Source organism: Anomalospiza imberbis, unplaced genomic scaffold (assembly GCF_031753505.1).
Source record: "Anomalospiza imberbis isolate Cuckoo-Finch-1a 21T00152 unplaced genomic scaffold, ASM3175350v1 scaffold_79, whole genome shotgun sequence".
In the NCBI taxonomy this organism is placed as follows: domain Eukaryota; kingdom Metazoa; phylum Chordata; class Aves; order Passeriformes; family Viduidae; genus Anomalospiza; species Anomalospiza imberbis.
In genome coordinates, this window is record NW_027100406.1 from 410561 (window position 1) to 432058 (window position 21498).

The following is a 21498-nucleotide window of genomic DNA, read 5'->3' on the forward strand; positions in this document are numbered from 1 at the left end:
GCCCAATCTGTGACCTCACACAACCCATGCTGTGCTGTCACACAGCCCCTCTCTGACATCACAGCTGCTCTGTGCCTCCATGACACAGCCACAGAGGTGCTGCTGTCACAGATTGGGCTATGGCATCACAGAGTTTGTTGTGTGAGGTCATCAAGCAGCTAAGGCATGATAGAGGGGACAGTGTGACATCACAGAGCAGGCTGTGACATCATGGCATGGCTGTATGACATCATAGAGCGGGCTGTGAGGTCAAAGTGTGTGCTGTGACATCACAGAGTGGCAGTATGACATCACAGGGAGGGTTTTGTGACATCAGAGAGTGGACTGTGACATCATAGAGTCAGGTATGAGGCCATAGAGCAGATTCTGCTGTCATGGAGGGTGGCTCTGTGACATCAGAGTGTGGGTTGTGACATCACCGGGTGGCTGTGTAACTTCATAGAGCAGGCTGTGACATCAAAGAACAAACAGTGAGATTGCAGGGTGACATGTCAGAGTCTTCTGTGACATCACAGAGCAGCTGTCTGACATCACAGGGTGACATCTCAGAGTTGTCTCTGTGACATCACAGGGGCTGTGTGACATCACAGGAGGTTGTATGACATCGCAGGGGCTGTGTGACATCACAGGGGCTGTGTGAGGTCACTGGGGAGGTGACTCTGCCCCAGCCCCCCCTCCCAGTTCCCCCAGAGAAGTCCAACGCTGCTCGTGCACAGCGGGGTCCCCTGTCCCCCCAGGTCCCCCCGCCCCTGGTGCCGCAGCCTCCCCCAGAGGATGTTCCACGAGATCGAGCCCAGAGCCTGACACAGGGCCATGGGGGGCGGGACAGGGGACAGGGACCCCCCAGCAGCGTCCCCGTGTCCCCCAGGGCCAGAGCCTGGCCCAGGGCTCCTTCACCCTGTTGCCAACGAGGGCTTGAGAGCGCTGAAAAAATCCCCAGCAAGGGAGCAGCAAAAACCAGATTTAATATTGAGCAACAGCACCACAAAGTTCCTTGGCAAGAGTCACTCTGCTCCTGACTGGACACTTCAGGCACACCAAGGAAACAAAGCAACAACAAAACCAAACAGAATCCAGGCAATCAAACCAGAAATGAACCAAGAACTGTCCCTGTGTGAGTGTGAGACACAAGGAAATGAGGGCAAGGATAAAAGGAATGCAGGCCCAAGAGCTTACAGAGCTCAAACTTAACAGAACTTGACTTATACCTTAACCTTAACTTCCACCTTCAACTTCACAATTTAGCAAAAGAACAGCACTTTACAGTATTTAACCTAACTTATAACCTATGACTTTGCAATTTAACTGAGAAATAACATTTAACAATATTCAACTTGGCTTATATTTTAAACCTAAGAACTTAGCAAAGAACAACTCTTAGCACAAATTAACTTAGCTTAGACCTTGTGATTTAACCCTACTGACAGGCCTGACTGGCTCAGCTATCCAAGACACTCAGATCCCTCAGAGAGCAGCATTTCTGCCACATTTCCCGAGCACAGGCACTCCTGTGTGCACACAGACACAAAGAGTCAGTGCAAGGCACCTGTGAGAAATTCCCCTGAGGGCAGGGAAATGCTCCCTGCCGATGCTTTGGCATCTCCCCAGCGGGGGAAGGGTTGAGCCTGGAGGAGTGGGGGGATCGGCCCAGGCTTCCTCGTTGTTGGGGATCCCCGAGTGCAGCAAACGGGAGAGTTCCCGGCTCGGAGAGGCCCCACTCCGAGGGAGTCGCTGGCCCAGGAGAGCTCCAAGGGGCTCCTTTTGGAGCGCTGTCTGTAGGGCCCCAAGAGAGGGGCTTCAGTGCCAGCAATGTTTCATCCTGGCCGCACTTGGCATCCACAGCTTTCTTTGGCAGGGTGAGAACAGGGATGTTGTGCCACCGAGGGAACAAAAACACTTCCCGGGGCTGCTCCTAAAGCAGCCAGGAGCTGGTTGGGCAGCAGCAGTGCCTGGAGCAGACAGTGTTTGTGATGAGCTCCAAGGAGCTGAGCCCAGGGGCTGTTGGCCAAGGCCGAGGCCCAGCGAGCATTTCTCAGCTGGCAGGGCGGCCGGAGAAGGTGGAGGCAGGGGAATAATTCATGCCCTCAGTGTGCTCCCAGTCGCTCCCAGTATTTCCATGTCCGTGCCCCAAGTGCTGCTCCCAGCCCTGATCCCTGGGGATGGGAATGTCCCGCTCCCTTGCCGGGGCAGGGTCACACCTGAGCCAGGTGTGCAGGGCAGGCCCTTGCCCTGACCCCCAGCACTGTCCCAGCTGCAGGATCTGCTTCCCACTGGCCTCTTCCTCCTGCGGCCCCGAGCCCAGCTTGGTGCTGAACAAAGGGGCTGGGCCGGGGCCATCCCCCGGCGGGGGCTGCACACCCCCCTGCCCCTCCCCAAATTCCCTCTGGGGGAGCAGGAGCTGGGGCTGGAGCCCTGTGGGGAGGGACAAGGGGGTGACAATGGGATGGGGGGTGTCACACACGCTCTGGGGGGACACACACGGCCCCGGGGACCCCCCCATATCTTCTGCAGAGCCAGGACGATGAACCCCAACATGGAGCCACTGAGCTCTGGCAGTATCTTGAGGGTGGGGTCTGGTGGCAGCTTTGGGAGTCTGGGGGAGTCACAACCACCCAAAAACGCCCTCCCAGCCCCACAGCCACTCCCAGACTCCTCCAACCACCCCACAGCTCCCAGCCAGGACCCCCCCCCCCCCCCCAACTACTCCCTGCAAGATAAATGACCCCAAGAACCACCAAAACCCGTTTCCATCTCCCCCAGGACCCACCCAAATTCTCTGCAAGCCACACAGCCCTGTCAGGGACCCAAATCTCATAGACCCTGCCAAGCCCCCTCCCAGCACCACAAATGCCCACAGGATTGACAGAAGCCCTTCCCAGTCCCCCCAGGAGCCCCTAAACTCCCACCTCCCATGGCACTGACCAGGAGAGGTTGGTGGACAGGAACATTTACAGCCAGGATCAGCTCGGGTGCTTCAGCAGTGATTTGGGCACTTTGGGGGAACATCCCGGATAGGGAGACCCAGGCCAGGGACTGGAACAGACAATTAGAATTCTTGGAGAACAGGCGGGCTCAGGTGGACACCTTTTGCCGGCTCACCTATGAGATTGTGGACATGTCCCCTGGCTTTGATAGCTTCAGAACACCCAAATCCTCCCAAATATTCTATTGAACCAACCCCAAATTCACCCCCAAATCCTGGTAAATGGTGCAGCTTTAGATCTCTTTGCTCAATTTCTTTATTTTCACCCCAGTTTTGGTTGTTTAGACAGGGTGAGGAAAGAAATTATTGAAATGGAAAAGACCTCCAAGATCATGCAGCACTGCTTGATGCCACCAGAAGAAATAACTGGACAGAGTGGGTGAAATTTTTTGGGGTGTGAAGTCAAGAGATCACTTCCTCCCAATGAATTTCCAGTTTAGATCAGAGTCCTGATGGGTGTTCCTGCCTCTGTATTCACCCAGGTGCCTATGGGGATCCAGGAGGATGTGGAGACCACCTTCCAGGTGTCTTCTCAGCAGGGATCACTGGGAATGTGGGTCACCAGGGCTCTGACCAAAGTGGGTCCTCCCATGGGGGATGGAGTTGGAGCAGGGCACGAAGCTCTTCCCACAGCTGAGGCATTTGCAGGGTTTCCCTTACCGGTGCCTCCGTTGGTGTTGGGTCAAGGTAGAGCTCCTGGAGAAGCTCTTCCTACACTGGGGACACTCGTAGGGCCTCTCCCCAGTGTGGATGCGCTGGTGGGTGACGAGGTGGGACTTTTGTTTGAAGCCCTTCCCACACTTAGGGCAGCGGAAAGGCCTCTCCTCCGTGTGAATCCGCTGGTGCCTGAGGAGGCTGCAGCTGGTCTGAAACCTCTTCTGACACTGGGGACACTCGTAGGGCCTCTCCCCAGTGTGCATGCCTTTGTGGGTGACGAGGTGGGAGCTGCAGCTGAAGCCCTTCCCACACTCCCCACACTCGTAGGGCCATTCCCCGGTGTGGATCATCTGGTGCTGGATCAGGTGGGAGCTCTGCCTGAAGCTCTTCCCACACTCCAAGCACTTGTAGGGCTTCTCCCCATGGTGAACCTGCTCATGGCCCACCAGCTCCGCGCTCTGGCTGAAGCTCTCTCCGCCTTCCTGGCACAGGATGCCAGGGCTTTTTGGGCTCCGGGGGTCCCTTCTCCCCTCCCTCTCTGCTTTGGGCTGCAGGGGCTCCAAGGAGTCCCCCCTGCCCCTCTCCAGGCTATTGAGGGTCCCGCCAATGACGGCACTCCCCCCTCTCTGGGCTCCCCACTTTGGGCTCCTGGGGGACACAGGGCTGTGCTCCTCTAGGCTGCCTCTGCTGTCAGCCGCAACTTGGACCCCCCATTTTCCCCCAAGGGGCCTTTTCCGCTCAGCTTTGCAGTTCTTCATTCTCCAAACATCCCCCCAAAAAACCCAACCCAGGGACCCCCCCAGGATATCTGGGCCAAGCTCCCCATCCCTGGTCACCCATGGGATGGGGGCTGATGGTCCCAGCGGGGCTGTGAATTCAGGAAGGGCTCGACCTCGTGGTTCCTTTTTCTTTTCCTGATCCTCCTTTGTCCCTCCTCTTCCTCTTCGTCCCACTCCTCCTCTTCCATCCCTCCTCCTCCTCCCTAAGCCCACCTCCTTCTCCTACTTCCATCCCTTCTGGCTCTCCTCCTCCATCCCTCTTCTTCCCTCCCTCCTCCTTCTCCCCCAGGAGCAGTGACACCCTTGGTGCCCTGTTCCCCCAGCCCTGACAGCCCGCGGCAGGAGCGGGGATGGAGCCGGGACAGGTCGGGATGGGCAGCACGGGGCTCTCGGCTGCTCCCACCCGCTGGGGATGGGGGGAACCCGGCCTGGGCAAAAGGAGAGGCAAACTGGGAAAACTGGGGGCTGCACATCCAAACTGGGCCTTGCTGGGGACCCTGCCAGGGGACTGCCAGCCCTTGGGGCTCCTCTCGGGAGATCCGGGAAGGGGGAAAGCAGAGAGGGCAGGGGGATCCCAGGAATGGCAGCAGTGGGAGTGACATTTTTATACTGGGATCATACTGGGAGCAGCTGGGCCCATGCTGGGGCAGACTGCGGTCACACCGAGGGAGACTGGGATCATATTGGGATCATACTGGGATCACACTGGGACAGAGTAGGAGCCTGCAGCGGGCAATTGAGACCATGCTGGCGCAAATAGGATACACTGGGAGTGACTGGGATCATTCTGAGTTTGACTGGGAGCAACTGGGAGCAACTGGGATCATGCTATGAGCAAGTGGGAGGAACTGGGAGTCACTGGGTGCATGCTGGGGGTGACTGGAAACAACTGGGCTTCTCCTGGGATCAACTGGGATCATGCTGGAGGTGACAGGGATCATATTGGCAGTGAGTGCAACTACACTGAGGCTGACTGGGAGTGGTTGTGAACAAATGGGATCATGCTGGAAGGAACTGGGAGTGACTGGGAGTATGCTGGAAGGAACTGGGGTACACTGGGAGAGACTGGGAGTGACTGGAACAAAAGTGAGGGTGAAAGGGAGCAACTGGAACCATGTGAGGCACAACTGGTTCATACTGGGAGTGACTGGGAGCACACTGGTCTCATCTCTAGACCATACTGGGAAGGACTGGACTAATACTGGGAGTGTCTGAGACTGACTGGGAACACACCAGGCACATCATCCCCCATACTGGGTGTGACTGGGAGCAACTGGGAACACACTGGATGAAAGTGGGAGCAACAGGGACTGTGCTGGGGCAAATTGTATCATAATGGGGAGTGACTGGCAGCAACTGGGCTCCTGCTGGGAGCAGCCCCTGGCAGCCCCGGGAGCCCCGCACCCCTTTCCCGGCCATGCCGCCCCTCCAGCCCCAGCACCCCCCATTGCCGGGGTGCCGGCACTGCCAGGAGTCCCCCCCTCTCGGGTTCCCCGCTGGGGCTTCTGGGGCTCTCCTCTCTCTGGGCTCCCGCTCAGGGCAGCCACGGCTCTTCCGGGGCTCCCCAAAACCGGTGTCCCCCCGCCGGGGCTCTGCTGCCCTCACCGCCCTCCAGGACCCCCGGAAAACACCTCCCGGGGACCCCCCGATGTCCCCCCAAGGACCAGCTGCGGCTCGGCTTTGGAGCCCTGCCAGCTCCAAACATCCCCCCAAAAAAACCCAAACCCAGGGAGCCCCGGGATATTTGGGCCGAGCTCCCCCTCCCTGGGCACCTGCGGGATGGGGGCGATGCTCTCGGGGTGCTGCGAGCTCAGGCAGCGCCAGGGCCACGCGATTCCTTCTCTCCTCTCCTCCGGCTGCTCCCTGCTGCCGCTGCGCCTCTTCCTCCCTCCCTCCTCCTCCTCCCCCGTTCCCGAAGCCCCCGCAGCCGCGGGAGGGGCGGGGATGGAGCCGGGACAGGTCGGAACGCAGAGAGGGCTGGGGGCGATGCCAGGAGTGGCAGTGCCTGGGCTGTCCTGGGATCATACTGGGAGCGGCTCCTGGGTGACCGAGTTCTACTGGGATCATACTGGGATCGTACTGGGAGTGAGGAGGAGCAGCGCGATGGCTCCAGCGCTGGGGCTGGGGGCACTCCTGGGGCGCCGGGGGGGGGCAGCGAGAGGTGAGGGGGACCCCCGGCACCGGGACTCCTTGGTCGCCCATTCCGGAGCACCGAGGGGCCCCTGAACCCCCATTCCCGGGCACCACCATCCCCCCGCACCTCCATTCCCGGCCGGGATTCCACCCCGCACCCCCTTATCCGGCACCGGCAACCCCCGCACCCCTTTCCCGGCCATGCCGCCTCTCCCAACCCCCAGAGCCCCCTTTTCTTTCACCCAGAGACCCCCTGGACCCCTATTCCTGCCTTTCCCAGCGCCCAGACCCTCCTTTCCTCAACACCGAGGACACCTGGGACCCCCATTCCCAGCCAGCCCGGGTTTTCCCACCTTTTGCAGGGAATGGGGACACCGGGGACCCTTGGAGTCCCCTTTCCTGATGATAGTGACACAATTAAGCTCGCCCAAACTCCTCCTGGATCTCCCCTTAGCCCCCAGTGGGGATTCCTGGGAGTTCCCCTGTGTTCCCCCTTTCCCAGGACTTTGGGGGTCCCCCCGACCTGTCCGTGCACCCCCAGATTTCTTCCACAGCCCCCTGTGATGGTGGGGGTGGGGGCCGAGTGCTGGCGTCCCCCTGCCTGCAGCAGATCCAGCGGGGAGAGGAGTTTGGGGGGGGTCCCTGAGCATTTGGGGTCCCCTGGGTTTTGGGGTGACCTACGGGCCCCCCAGGATCTCCCTGAACACGCTGACGCTGCCCGTGCGCAGTGAGAAGGTTCATACCCGGCACGGGGTCCCAGCTCTGTCACCGGCATTGCCCAGGAACCCCCAAACCCTCCCGGGAACCCCCACATCCCCTGGGACACCCAGACCTCCCCGGGACCCCAGAATCATCCCTGGGCCCTCCAAAAACTCCCCAAGACCACAAAAACCCCACACAGACACCCCCCAAACTATCCCAGGACATCAAAATTCCCACAAGACCTCCCAGCACCCCCAGATGCCCCTGAGAAGGTTCTTACATGGCAGAGGGTCCCCATCTCAGTCACCGGCAGGTACCCCAAACAAGCCTTGTCTTCCCCCTAGGATTGCCCAATCCCCCCCTTTGGGAATCCTGAAAACCCCCCTGGGAACCCCCAAAAATCCACCGCGACCCCAAAAACCCTGGATATAGACAAAACCCCCCCAGGAATTCATCATGAAATTTATACCCAGCAAGGGATCCCCATCACCATCATCGGCATCACCCGGGTACCCCCAGATCCTCTCGGGATCCTGTGCCTGATGCAAATGGAAAGAGAACTGGGGTGTGAAAAATAAAGTTTGTTTATTTTCAGAAAAACAGCAATGAAAACACAGAACACATTTACATTGTAAGAATATTTGTAACAACAACAATCTATAGAACGTATATACCTAAGAACATATGTCATGGTTTGACGCTGGCGCGATGCCAGCGCTCCCATGAAAATGCACTTTTTAAAATAATTGCTGTGAGATGTGATCAGGAACAGAGCAGAGCAGGCTCAAGCTTAATAACAAAGAAAATAACTTTATTAAACTACTACTACTATAAAAACACAGATACTCAATCCTGGACAAAGACCTTCCAAAACACTCTTCCTCCTCCCAACTAATTCCCACCTAATTTCCAAATGGAACCACAGTGAGACACCACCCGGGTCCTGATCAAGTTGCCACCCTTCAGATAATCAAATACTCAATCTTTCAAGGGAGACAGGAGTCTCTCCTGTGCCACAGACTCCCCAGGAAACACAATTGCCACCCTTGTGTTTCCATGTCACACATGGCAACTGCCCAGAGAAAATCTGCCATGGTGACACTCTCCTTTCCATGTCACAGTGCTCTCACCACCGTGCATGGACAGACTGCTCATAGGGCTCCTTTAAGGATGCTTTGCCATGGACCAAAAGAGACAACAGTTCAGTTTCTCATCGCGGGACTACAGTCCCCCCCATTTTCCCCTGGGGCTGAGGGTCCAAGAACAGAGGTCTTCTTCTCCTCTTCTTCTTCCTTGAAGACAGAGTGCTTCTCCCCACCTTTTTCAACTCTCCTCTGTTCTCTCTACTCCTCTGCTGGTAATCCCTGAAACAGGTCTCTTGGCTCACCAAACCACCCCCCTAAGTGCAGCTTCTGTCAGGAGAATTTGGTTCAGTCTATGGCTAACAAGAAAAGTCCAGCCACAAGCCACTCCATCATCTCCTTCCAACTCAAGAATTTCTTCTTCCATCATCTCGGATCCCAGACTGTCTCTCTTCTACTTCAAATCAAGGAGGAGTAATATTTTACAAAGCCTTCATTTCTCAGGAAAGGGTTAAAAGCTCAGACTCCCTGGACGGCTGATATCTCTGCCCAGCAGCCGATTCCCAAGGCCAAGGCTGGGTGCATTGCCCCCCCCCTCCTTCTCCTCCGCGCCAACAAAGTTACAGGTGCTGTCCGCACTTTCTGCCTCTTCCCACTGGGGGGGATGACAAAGACATCTCCACTTCTCTCCACCCTTCTGTCCACAAGAGCTGGCTCGGTTCCAGTCCTTCAGCCCCCTCGGCTCACCTCGACCAGGCCACGTGGCTTCCCCTCCCCCACCCAGCCCCATGGCTGGGCAGGGGAGATCTGCACTGCACCCTGACCGGAACCAAAGAGAGCGAGCTCTTGGGAGTTCCTGCTTTTAACCCCCTGTGTTCTCAGAGGTGTATCCATACCTTTAGTGGCCACTTAAGGTGCCAATATCCAAACTTGACTACTGATTGGTTTGACCCAACTTCCTGAAAGAATTCACTTCCATGTCAAACCACAACAGCATATCCAACAAAAGTCAATGAAACGTATTTACAGAAGACAAAAAGAAGCCCTGAAACCTATGGCCTAAAGACAACAACAAACTCTACAACGTATGTACAAAATGGTGGTGTCTCTGTCCGGGATCTCCATCGGTCCTTGAGGAAAAGCAAGAGGCACAGTCACTCCAATCAGGCAGAGAGGGCTCTTCCATGTGCCCCCAGGCTGGCCCAGCAAGCGCAGCACAGGCTGGGGATGGCCACCAGAACCCAATGCACCGGGTCCCACATCCCTGAGCAGGGACCACCCAGCCCAGTCCCAGCCTGGCAGCAGGGGACCCGCTCTGCCTGTGGGGACCACATGCCTGTCCTGCTGCTGGTATTGCTCTTCATCCCAAGATCATGGCCTCTTCCTCATCTTTCTCATCAATGTCCATGTCCTCAAGGTACTCTTCCATTTCCACGTCCATCTCCTCTTCCACATCTACCTCCATCTCTTCTTCACCAGTCTCCTCTCCATCCACTTCCATCTCCTCCTCCGTATCCATCTGCATGTCCACCTCCATCTCTTCCTCTCCACTCACTTCTCCATCCACTTCCATCTCCTCCTCTGTATCAATCTCCATGTCCACCTCCATCGCATTGTCTCCACTCTCTTCGCCATCCACTTCCATGTCCTCCTCTCTATCAGCCTGCATGTCCACCTCCATCTCGTCCTCTCTCTCGGTGACAGCCTGCAGAGGTAGCAACACCTCAGAGTGGGGTCCCTGTCCCACCCCATCCCCACAGAACTCCAGCCCAGCCGGGCAGCTGGGGGGTGTCCACCTCCATGGAATGGCACCGTACCTTCCTCAGGACAAATGTGAGCATCCTGCAGGGACGGATGACAAAATCCAGGCAACAGAGAGCTTTCAGGACTGATGGGAGTATCAGGGCGCAGGTGACGAGAAGAGTGAAAGGGAACATGGTGAAGGGTGAGCTGGCACGAGGGCTGGCACAGGGTGGGCTGACACAAGGGCCAGTGGTTGTGTTGTGCTCTTTGCTGGACGCTGGAAGTTCCTGCTGGAACATCACATCTGTGACATCACAGTGGATCTAAAGAGCATCTTGTTCCGAGCTGAGCAATCTTCCCCAGCCCATGCTGCTCACAGCCCTGTTGCCAAGGATGGGGCATCCACAGCCTGGGCCAGTGCCTCAGCAGCCTCCGTGTAAAAGAGCAGCTCCCTCAGATCCAACTTCAATCAGCCTCCTGCAGTTGAAAGCCATCCCCCCTTGTCCTGTTGCCACGGGCCCAGCTGAACACTGTCCCCGTCTTTCCTGTGGGACCCTTCCAGTCCTGCAGAGCTGCACTGAGGCCTCCCCAGTGTCTCCTGTTTCCAGGCTGAGCATCCCCAGCCCCACTTGGACGGCAGTCAGGTAGATCAGGGGGAGTCAAGGCTGAAGTCAAACAGCATCAGGAACTGAGAGGTGGAAGCTTTAGGCCCAGGTTTGCCTCTGTAATAACAGTGGAGGGGAAGATGGTGGGACACTGGCTCTGTTCTAACCGGTGAATATTTTCTTTTTTTTTTTTTTTTTCTTTTCTGTCATGCTGATGCAGGTGTTGCTGTTTGTAAAGAAGCTTGGCACATTATCCATTGTCTTCTCCATTTGTGAAACACCGAGCAGAGTCTGGGCAGGCTGATGATGCAGAGCAAAACCTGCAAATACACCGGTGATCCTGAGCCTGGAGGATGCAGCTAAACCCGGCCAAAAATAATTTCTGGAAAGTCAAGCCTGGTTTACATTTTCTTGAGTTTGGCTATTCCTGAACCGGGGGAGGGGGCTTTCTGGGGAGGGGGTACCACAGGGGTTCCCCTCCCCCGTTTTTGGGGGGTCTCCCATGGTGCCCCCTCCCCAAAAAGCTCTGCGGGCCCCCTGAAGCGGCTTCTGTTCCACCGGCCGGTGCCCCCTGATCCAGGACTGCCCCCGGTGAGTCTGGGGCGCTCTGGGGGGATTTTGGGGGGATTTTGGCGGCATTTATGGGCTTTGGGGGATTTTGTTGGGAGATTAGGGGGAATTATTGGATTTTGGAGAGAATTACTGGGTTTGTGGGGTTATGGGGGTTTTGTGGGATTTGATGATTTTGGATTTTGGGGATTTTTTAGCGTTTTGGAGTGGTTATTTCTTGGGGGGTTTATTGAAATTTTTGGGAGGTTTTTTTTTTTTTAATTTTGTTGGGTTCCACTGGGATTTTGTGGGATTCTTTGGTGTTTAGGAGTTTTCAATTGGGATTTTTGGGGGATTTTGGGGGGTTTTAGTGGAATTTTGGGGGGCTTTGGAGTTGTCCCAGGGTGTGGGGAAGGGCTGAGAGGCACCAAAGTCTCCTTTAAACCCCTGAAAGTCCCAATAAACCCCATGAAATAGCAATTAAATTTCACAAATTCCCATTAGAATACCCTCGAATCCCAAAAAAAGCTCACAAAATCCCAATTAAACCCCACAAATCCCCCCCCCAAAATGTCTCCAAAACCACAAGAAGCCCCACAAAATCCTCACGAGACCCAAAGAAATCTTGGCAACACCCAAAACAACCCACAAGCCCCCCCAAATCCCCACTAAAATAACTAAAAAACCCAAATCCCCAAAGAATCCCACTAAATGCCCCCACAATTCCAATAAAATGCCTCCAAATCCCCTAAAAATCCCAATAAAACCCAGAAATAATTCCAGAGGATCCCACAAAATCCCCACAAAATCCCAGTAAAACCTTCCAAACTTCTAAAGAAAACACAAAAAAAAATCAACTCCCAAATACCCCCAGGAAAACAACTTCCCCCTCAAAGCACCAATAAAACCCCTCAAAACCAAACTCCCCAAAATCCCCCAACTGCCTCCAAACCCAATAATTCTCCCCAAAAACCCCAACAATTCCCCATAAACTCCCAACACAATTCCCCAAAGCCCAAAAAAGCCCCAAATGCCCAAACCCCTCCCGAGCCCTCCCTGGTCCCTCCCGGTCCCGCCCAGGCCCGTCCGGGGCCGCGGCCAAAACTGCCCGGAGCGAACGCGGAGGTCCCGGAGCGACCCCGGAGCCGATCCCGGGCTCGGCCTCGGGCTCGGCGCCTTTGGGGGATTTTGGGCCAAACCGGGCAGGTTTAGGGTGGGCTTCAGATCCCTTGCGGGGATCCCGAGCCTTTTTGGGTGGATTTTCAGCCCCTGTGGCTGATTTGAGGCCGAATCTGGTGGGGTTTAGGGGGGATTTCAGACCCCTTTGGATGATTTTAGGCCCATGTGGGTGGGGCTGGGGCCCATTTGGGTGAGTTTAGGAAAAACTGGGCCCATATGGGTGAATCCTAATCCTGTGTGGGTGATTTTAGGTCCCTTTTTTGTGTATTTTGGGTGCATTTAAGTAGGGTTTTTTGCTGCTTTGGGCAATTTTAGGTTGAACCAAGCCTTTTTAGGGTGATTTTAGGTCTTCTTGTGTTGGTGTCAGGGACATTTTGGTGATTTTAGATACCTTTGGATGATTTTAGGCTGGACCAGATACTTTCAGGGTGGATTTTAGTCACATTTGAAAGATTTACGGGTGATCTTAAGCCATTTCTTGAGGGCTATAAAACACTTGGGGCAGTTTTAAGCCCCTTTGGTTGGATTTTAGAGCCCTCTGGATACTTTTAATCCCATTTGGTTGGTGTCAGGCCGAACCATGTGGATGTAGGCTGCATTTGATGCCCTTTTGGGTGATTTTGGGTCAAACCGGGCTTTTTTAGGACAGTGCGTCCCCTTGGCCCCGGCCCTTTCCCCTCACGGTTCCGCCCTTTCCTCGCTCCTTTCCCCTCACGGTTCCGCCCTTTCCTCGCTCCTTTCCCCTCATGGTTCAGGATCCCCGAGCGGGGGAGGAGGAGGAGGGAGGGAGGAAGAGGCGCAGCGGCAGCAGGGAGCAGCCGGAGGAGAGGAGAGAAGGAATCGCGTGGCCCTGGCGCTGCTTGAGCTCGCAGCACCCCGGGAGCATCGCCCCCATCCCGCAGGTGCCCGGGGAGGGGGAGCTCGGCCCAAATATCCCGGGGCTCCCTGGGTATGGGAATTTTTTGGGGGGATGTTTGGAGCTGGCAGGGTTCCAAAGGCGAACCGCAGCTGGTCCTCTGGGGGACATCGGGGGGTCCCCGGGAGGTGTTTTTGGGGGGTCCTGGAGGGCGGTGAGGGCAGCAGAGCCCCGTCGGGGGGACACCGGTTTTGGGGAGCCCCGGAAGAGCCGTGGCTGCCCTGAGCGGGAGCCCAGAGAGAGGAGAGCCCCAGAAGCCCCAGCGGGGACCCTGAGAGGGGGGGACCCCTGGCAGTGCCGGCACCCCGGCAATGGGGGGTGCTGGGGCTGGAGGGGTGGCATGGCCGGGAAAGGGGTGCGGGGCTCCCGGGGCCGCCAGGGGCTGCTCCCAGCAGGAGCCCAGTTGTTCCCAGTCACTCCCCATTATGATACAATTTGCCCCCAGCACTGTTCCCGTTGTTCCCAGTGCCATCCAGTGTGTTCCCAGTTCTCCCACTTGCCCCCAGAATAGTCCCAGTCACTCCCAGTAAGATCCCAGTATGAGTCCAGTATGATCCCAGTCTCTGCCAGCAGGGCCCCAGTCACTCACCCTTGTCCCCAGTTGCCCCCAGCGTGGTCCCAGTTGCCCCCAGCACATTCCCAGTGGCTCCATATGTGTCCCAGTCCTAGTGCAATGATGGGGAATACCAAATGCACTTGAGGCATCACGTACGGTTAACACCAAAGCTGTGGCTATGTTTGTGATGGGGTCATAGGTAAAGTTCACTAGGTTCCACCGGGATTGGAATTCCTTTTCAAAATCAGCGGCACTGTCCCAAACTATTTTCCGAATCTCAGTAGGAAAAGTGCCTTCTTCACCTTCTCTTATAATCGAGGCAGCAACCGACTGCATCCCTAATTGAGCCTGGATACAGCTGAGAGCTAAAGAATGGTTCTTTTGTGTGGCACCGAGTGCATCAATTACCAATTTGTGATCATTTACGCTTGCTTCCTCCCAACTTGGTAATATGTTTGATAGCAAGCACTGATGTCTTCCCAAGGCCAATAAGGACGACTGCAGTGGTTGTTGGAATTTGGTCAAATCTCTAGTGGTGGCAGCCAATGTATTCATTAATACTTCTGAATCAATGCTATTTAGAATTCCCAATCCTGTTCCCACAGCACCGGTTATGTCTCTTAGCATCCGTCTTTTAGAAGGGTTCTGCTGTCGCAACCAGGTCGTCCAGTCCTGAAAAGAAGTTTACAAAAAAGGTGAACAAGCTGGCTGAATTTCTGAGACATTTTTTTGCATCAGCAATTTGACTTGTTTGAGAGACCATGCTGGATTAAAGAATATTTGTTGTTGACCTGTTTTCCTGATTATGTATGGTCCACTTTCAAAACTTTTCAGGCCAAGCGTAACCGGTGGTTGGGTGGTAGGTGTCACAACATTAACATCAAGTTCTCCCCAGGATTTAAATCAATACTTTAAACTTAAAAAAAAAAAAAAAAAGCCGTTCAGTATTTTTAGACCAAAGCCAAAATTCTTCTAGAGTTTGTGTTAATGTGAAATTGTGCCAGTCCTGTACGCTTGGGTGCGTACAAACCTTTTTGTGCTTCAAAAGATCCTTTTACTTTTTTTCTGCATGCTACCACAATTATTTCAGACCACTCAGCTGGTTTCTGGCCATGGGGTTGTGGCAGGATGCAGAAAAGTATCACCAGTTTTATCATGGTTTAGGTGGTCTTCATGTCCCTCAGAGTTCTTCCGTAAAAGTAAACACAACAGAATCCTGCCCCCGAGAGGCAGAAAAGTTAGAATGATGGAATTATCCAGCATGTATTGATGCGATGCTCTTTCCCTAGAGCACCAGAGGCTTCACATGCATATTTATTCAGAGGGGGTGTTAGCACAAGTGGTACTAGCCCTAGAGTAAGGGAGGTCCAGCAGAACAGGTTGGCCAGGGTAATGTGCTGGATTGTTGGGATCATTTGGTGCACAGCAGAGGAGTCAGAGTAGATACAGACAAGAGAGGTATTCTGTGCCACACGCTGGGAAACACTCCAAACTGCTATCAGCTCCCCGGCCTGAGCACTGCTTTCTCCCCCAGTAATAACTAGTTCACCAGAGGAAATGTGGGGGGCTGCTGCCCTGTATCTCCACACCTTCCCCTCTCGTTTGGCAGAGGCATCAGTGAACCAAGAAATTTGCTGATTGTTCAGGGGAGAAAGGAGGGGCTACTTTGATTCCAGAGGCAGGTTTGTCATTGCTGCTATCCAAGCTCTCAGTTGCATCATCAGGAGCACACAGCAGCCTGGAGGGTGAGGAATGCTGGATCTGTACCACTGTGTGCTCATCCTTCACCTTAATGTGGAGCTGCCCCCAAAGTGGCCATGTATCACTTTTACAGTTCTCCTGTTGGCTATATCTTGGAGCAGCTGTTATATGTGTCTTTTCATGGTGATCCTGTGAGAAGCAGCCATTTGCCTGTTGTGATATCCTCACAACTAATACTAACTCCTCATTCTCTTTGGTTTTATTAGGTTTTTTTATCTATTTGTTTGATTGGTTTGCGTGGGTTTGTTTGTTTGGGTTTTTGTCTGTTTTGGTTTGAGCTTTATGTTTGCTTTTTTATGAATGACTGGTGAAGTTGGCATAGCCAAACTCAAGAAAATGTAAACCAGGCTTGACTTTCCAGAAATTATTTTTGGCCGGGTTTAGCTGCATCCTCCAGGCTCAGGATCACCGGTGTATTTGCAGGTTTTGCTCTGCATCATCAGCCTGCCCAGACTCTGCTCGGTGTTTCACAAATGGAGAAGACAATGGATAATGTGCCAAGCTTCCTTGCAAACAGCAACACCTGCATCAGCATGACAGAAAAGAAGGAAAAAAAAAAAAAAAAGGAAATATTCACCGGTTAGAACAGAGCCAGTGTCCCACCATCTTCCCCTCCACTGTTATTATAGAGGCAAACCTGGGCCTAAAGCTTCCACCTCTCAGTTCCTGATGCTATTTGACTTCAGCCTTGACTCCCCCTGATCTACCTGACTGCCGTCCAAGTGGGGCTGGGGATGCTCAGCCTGGAAAGAGGAGACACTGGGGAGGCCTCACTGCAGCTCTGCGGGACTGGAAGGGTCCCACAGGAAAGATGGGGACAGTGTTCAGCCGGGCCTGTGGCAACAGGACAAGGGGGGATGGCTTTCAACTGCAGGAGGCTGACTGAAGTTGGATCTGAGGAAGCTGCTCTTTTACACGGAGGCTGCTGAGGCACTGGCCCAGGCTGTGGATGCCCCATCCTTGGCAACAGGGCTGTGAGCAGCATGGGCTGGGGAAGATTGCTCAGCTCGGAACAAGATGCTCTTTAGATCCACTGTGATGTCACAGATGTGATGTTCCAGATGGAACCTCCAGCGTCCAGCAAAGAGCACAACACAACCACTGGCCCTTGTGTCAGCCCACCCTGTGCCAGCCCTCGTGCCAGCTCACCCTTCACCATGTTCCCTGTCACCCTTCGGGTCACCTGCGCCCTGATGCTCCCATCAGTCCTGAAAGCTCTCTGTTGCCTGGATTTTGTCATCCGTCCCTGCAGGATGCTCACATTTGTCCTGAGGAAGGTACGGTGCCATTCCATGGAGGTGGACACCCCCCAGCTGCCCGGCTGGGCTGGAATTCTGTGGGGATGGGGTGGGACAGGGACCCCACTCTGAGGTGTTGCTACCTCTGCAGGCTGTCACCGAGAGAGAGGACGAGATGGAGGTGGACATGCAGGCTGATAGAGAGGAGGACATGGAAGTGGATGGGGAATAGAGTGGAGACGAAGAGATGGAAGTGGACATGGAGATTGATACCGAGGAGGAGATGGAAGTGGATGGGGAAGAGAGTGGAGACGAAGAGATGGAGGTGGACATGGAGATTGATACTGAGGAGGACATGGAAGTGGATGGAGAAGAGAGTGGAGAGGAAGAGATGGAGGTGGACATGGAGATTGATACTGAGGAGGAGATGGAAGTGGATGGAGAAGAGAGTGGAGAGGAAGAGATGGAGGTGGACATGCAGATGGATACAGAGGAGGAGATGGAAGTGGATGGAGAAGAGAGTGGTGAAGAAGAGATGGAGGTAGATGTGGAAGAGGAGATGGACGTGGAAATGGAAGAGTACCTTGAGGACATGGACATTGATGAGAAAGATGAGGAAGAGGCCATGATCTTGGGATGAAGAGCAATACCAGCAGCAGGACAGGCATGTGGTCCCCACAGGCAGAGCGGGTCCCCTGCTGCCAGGCTGGGACTGGGCTGGGTGGTCCCTGCTCAGGGATGTGGGACCCGGTGCATTGGGTTCTGGTGGCCATCCCCAGCCTGTGCTGCGCTTGCTGGGCCAGCCTGGGGGCACATGGAAGAGCCCTCTCTGCCTGATTGGAGTGACTGTGCCTCTTGCTTTTCCTCAAGGACCGATGGAGATCCCGGACAGAGATGCCACCCTTTTGTACATACGTTGTGGAGTTTGTTGTTGTCTTTAGGCTATAGGTTTTGGGGCTTCTTTTTGGCTTCTGTAAATACGTTTCATAGACTTTTGTTAGATATGTTCTTGGGTATATACGTTCCATAGATAGTTGTTGTTACAAATATTCTTACAATGTAAATGTGTTCTGTGTTTTCTTTGCTGTTTTTCTGAAAATAAACAAGCTTTATTTTTCACACCCCAGTTCTCTTTCCATTTGCTAAAGGCACAGGTTGCATTTGCAAAGTTGTGGTTTCCGCTTGCTCCAGGTTCCCAGGGCTGGAGGTCGGTGGGGGCGCTGGTACAGCCACAACCATGTGCTGCTACCCAAACCAGGGTAAGCTGGACCGCATGGTGTCGCTTAACGAGGTTTCTATAGCAGCACACAAAAATTAGGTTCCTCAAGAACTGTTATTCCCTTTTCCTCTCGATGCCCTCGGGCTGCAGGTTGGGCACCAAAATCTGTCTTGGTTTGAAAAGACAGGTGTCTGCTAAGGAAGGCAGGAGCCTTCCTGGAAATGGAAAATGTAAACCCCCTCCCTCCAAATTATTATAATTTTGAAAGTAAAAGGCTCTCAGGCAAAGATATGGGAATAGGAATAACAGTTCTTTACTAGAAAAACTTAAAAGATAACTGCAATAATACAAACAAACAAAAAAACCAAACTGCTGACAGAGTCAGAACACGACCTGACACCCTGTGGGTCAGGGTGTTGGTAGCAGCACCCCAAACCCAGCTGGGGAAGCGGAGGTTTGGGGGGAACAATTGGAAGGGGGTGGGAGAGGGGGCACAGGGGGAGGTGGGACCCACTGAGGCTCCCCCAGGTCACCCCAGGACCCCCAGGCCCCGTCCCAGGCCCCCCAGTTCCCTCCGCAGCCCCGGCTGAGGGGGGCTCAGCCCAGGAGCCGCCGTCGTTCGGGGCTCCCCCGAGGGCAGCCAACGGGAGAGCTCCCGGCTCAGAGAGGCCCCAGCAGAGGAGGGGATCTTGTCCCTCCTCGAGGGCCCTGAAGGGTCTTCAGGCCCCTCTGAAGAGGAGTTTTTCTCTTTTTAAGGATTTTTGGGGGGACCTCACCATTTCAAGGGTGTTTTTTCCTCCCCATTTTCAGGTGTTTGTGGGGCCACAGCCCCACAAGCCCCTTTTCAGGGGTGATCATGATGGCTTTAAGTGACATTTTTCTGGGGGACTCACTCCAAGCCGCTGTAGGGGATGTTTTGCCCCCCAGGGTGGATTTTTGGGGTTTAAGGGCCCCCGCTCTGGTCGGGTCCCACTCTAACTCCCCTGAAGAGGCGAACACCACTCCTGCTGATTCCGGCAGCGGAGCCCGGGGAGGGTTGGGAGTCCTGGGAGGATTTAGGGGTACCTGGGAGGGTTTGGGGGTCCCAGGAGGGTTTGGGAGTCCCGAGAGGATCTGGGGGTACCCGGGTGATGCCGATGATGGTGATGGGGACCCCGTGCTGAGTATAAACTTCCCTGAAGAATTCCTGGGGGGGTTTTGTCTATATCCAGGGTTTTTCGGGTCCTGGTGGATTTTGGGGGGATTCCCAGGGGGGTTTTAGGGATTCCCAAAGGGGGGGATTGGGCAATCCCAGTGGGAACCCAAGGCTGGTTTGGGGTACCTGCTGGTGACAGAGATGGGGAACCCCTGCCAGGACCGAACCTTCTCAGGGGGGTCTGGGGCGTGCTGGGAGGTCTTGTGGGAATTTTGATGTCCTGGGAGGGTTTTGGGGGGTGTCTGTGTGGGGTTTTTGCGGTCTTGGGGAGTTTTTGGACGGCCCAGGGATGGTTTTGGGGTCCCGGGGAGGTCGAGGTGTCCCGGGGGGTTTGGGGGTCCCAGGAGGGTTTGGGGGTTCCTGGGCGATGCCGGTGACTGAGCTGGGACCCCGTGCCGGGTATGAACCTTCTCACTGCGCACGGGCAGCGTCAGCGTGTTCAGGGAGATCCTGGGGGGCCCGGGGGTCACCCCAAAACCCAGGGGACCCCAAGTGCTCAGGGACCCCCCCAAACTCCCCTCACCGTTGGATCTGCTGCAGGCAGGGGGGCACCAGCACTCGGCCCCCACCCCCACCATCACAGGGGGCTGTGGAAGAAATCTGGGGGTGCACGGACAGGTCAGGGGGACCCCCAAAGTCCTGGGAAAGGGTAAACACAGGGGAACTCCCAGGAATCCCCACTGGGGGCTTAGGGGAGATCCAGGAGGAGTTTGGGCGAGCTTAATTGTGTCACTATCATCAGCAAAGAGGACTGCAAGGGTCCCCGGTGTCCCCATTCCCAGCAAAAGGTGGGAAAACCCAGGCTGGCTGGGAATAGGGGTCTCAGATGTCCTCGGTGTTGAGGAAAGGAGGGGCTGGGCGCTAGGAAAGGCAGGAATAGGGGTCCAGGGGGTCTCTGGGTGAAGGAAAAGGGGGCTCTGGGGCCTGGAGGGCCGGCATGGCCAGGAAAGGGGTGCAGGGCTCCCGGGGCTGCCAGGGGCTGCTCCCAGCAGGAGCCCAGTTGCTGCCAGTCACTCCCCATTATGATACAATTTGCCCCCAGCGCTGTCCCCGTTGTTCCCAGTGCCATCCAGTGTTTTCCCAGTTCTCCCAGTTGCCCCTAAATTAGTCCCAGTCACTCCCAGTACGATCCCTGTATGAGTCCTGTATGATCCCAGTCTCTCCCAGCAGGGCCCCAGTTACTCACCCTTGTCCCCAGTTGCCCCCAGCGTGGTCCCAGTTACCCCCAGCACATTTCCAGTGGCTCCCAGTGTGTCCCAGTCCTAGTGCTTGTTCTGGTGCTTTCCATGAACTGACTGAACTCTTGATTTATGAACCAATGCACTAGATGTGGAATCCTCTACACTGAACTCAGAAACAAATGCCCTCTGTCAGAGCATTTTCATCTTCTAGATCACTTTCAAGATGCCCATGGGGATGTTGCAATGATTATCACACAGCTCTCCATTTCTGGCTGCAGGCTCTGCAGATTCTTTCTCTGCATTCAGTCCGGCTTGCATTCCCTGACAATTCCTGGTACCCCCTCATGGTTTCTTAGGGTAAAACAGTAACAATGAAAACCTTACCAATGGCACAACTGCCCAGCCCACAAGGAAAAGAAAGAACAAGCTGTCAAATCCTTCAAACATTTGCCCTGCTATGCTGCAAGAGTTGAGCTGCACACACGTTGTGGAAAGCCAAGAGAAACTGCAGCTGGTGGCACATCTTGTGACAGAAGCTGCACCTTGTTCTCCAGGAAAGGTTCTTGGAAAGAGCAAACAGGAGTGTGGAGAAGATTCTGGGAAAACTGAAACAGCTTTTAAGAAATGAAATGAAAATGGCAAGAAACAACTGAAGATGTTTTTCTCTGTTTTTTTTATGCTCCTCTTTTCCATCTTGAACTACTGCTCCATCCCCTTAATCCAAATAGATCTCATCTCTAAGATTCATTACTTGGCGAATTTTAGACCCTGTAAAATACCATGAGCTACACACAGTTTCACAGTTTGCCTTCCCCATTTTCGTTTTGTTTTTTTTTGGGGTTTTTTTGGGTTTTTTTTTTTTTGGTTTTTTTGGTTGGTTTTTTTTTTTGTTTTCTTTTGGGTTTTTTTTTGGGGTTTTTTTGTTTTTTTTAATCATTGCTGGAGAGGTAAGTGCAGTGCCTGGGTAAGGTACAAATTCTGCATTCAGGGAATGTGCTCCGATAGGGTTTGATCCTCAGC

At 54.5% G+C, this 21498-nt stretch overlaps 1 long non-coding RNA gene across 1 annotated transcript; it reads right to left on the reverse strand.

Annotated features, from left to right (window-relative positions):
- Positions 1 to 15718: 15718 nt before the first annotated feature.
- Positions 15719 to 16403, reverse strand: LOC137467787 (uncharacterized). Its single transcript, XR_010995622.1, has 2 exons — positions 16283 to 16403; positions 15719 to 16168 (listed from the first exon to the last, which is right to left on the reverse strand). It is a non-coding gene; the product is annotated as an uncharacterized lncRNA (long non-coding RNA).
- Positions 16404 to 21498: the final 5095 nt, after the last annotated feature.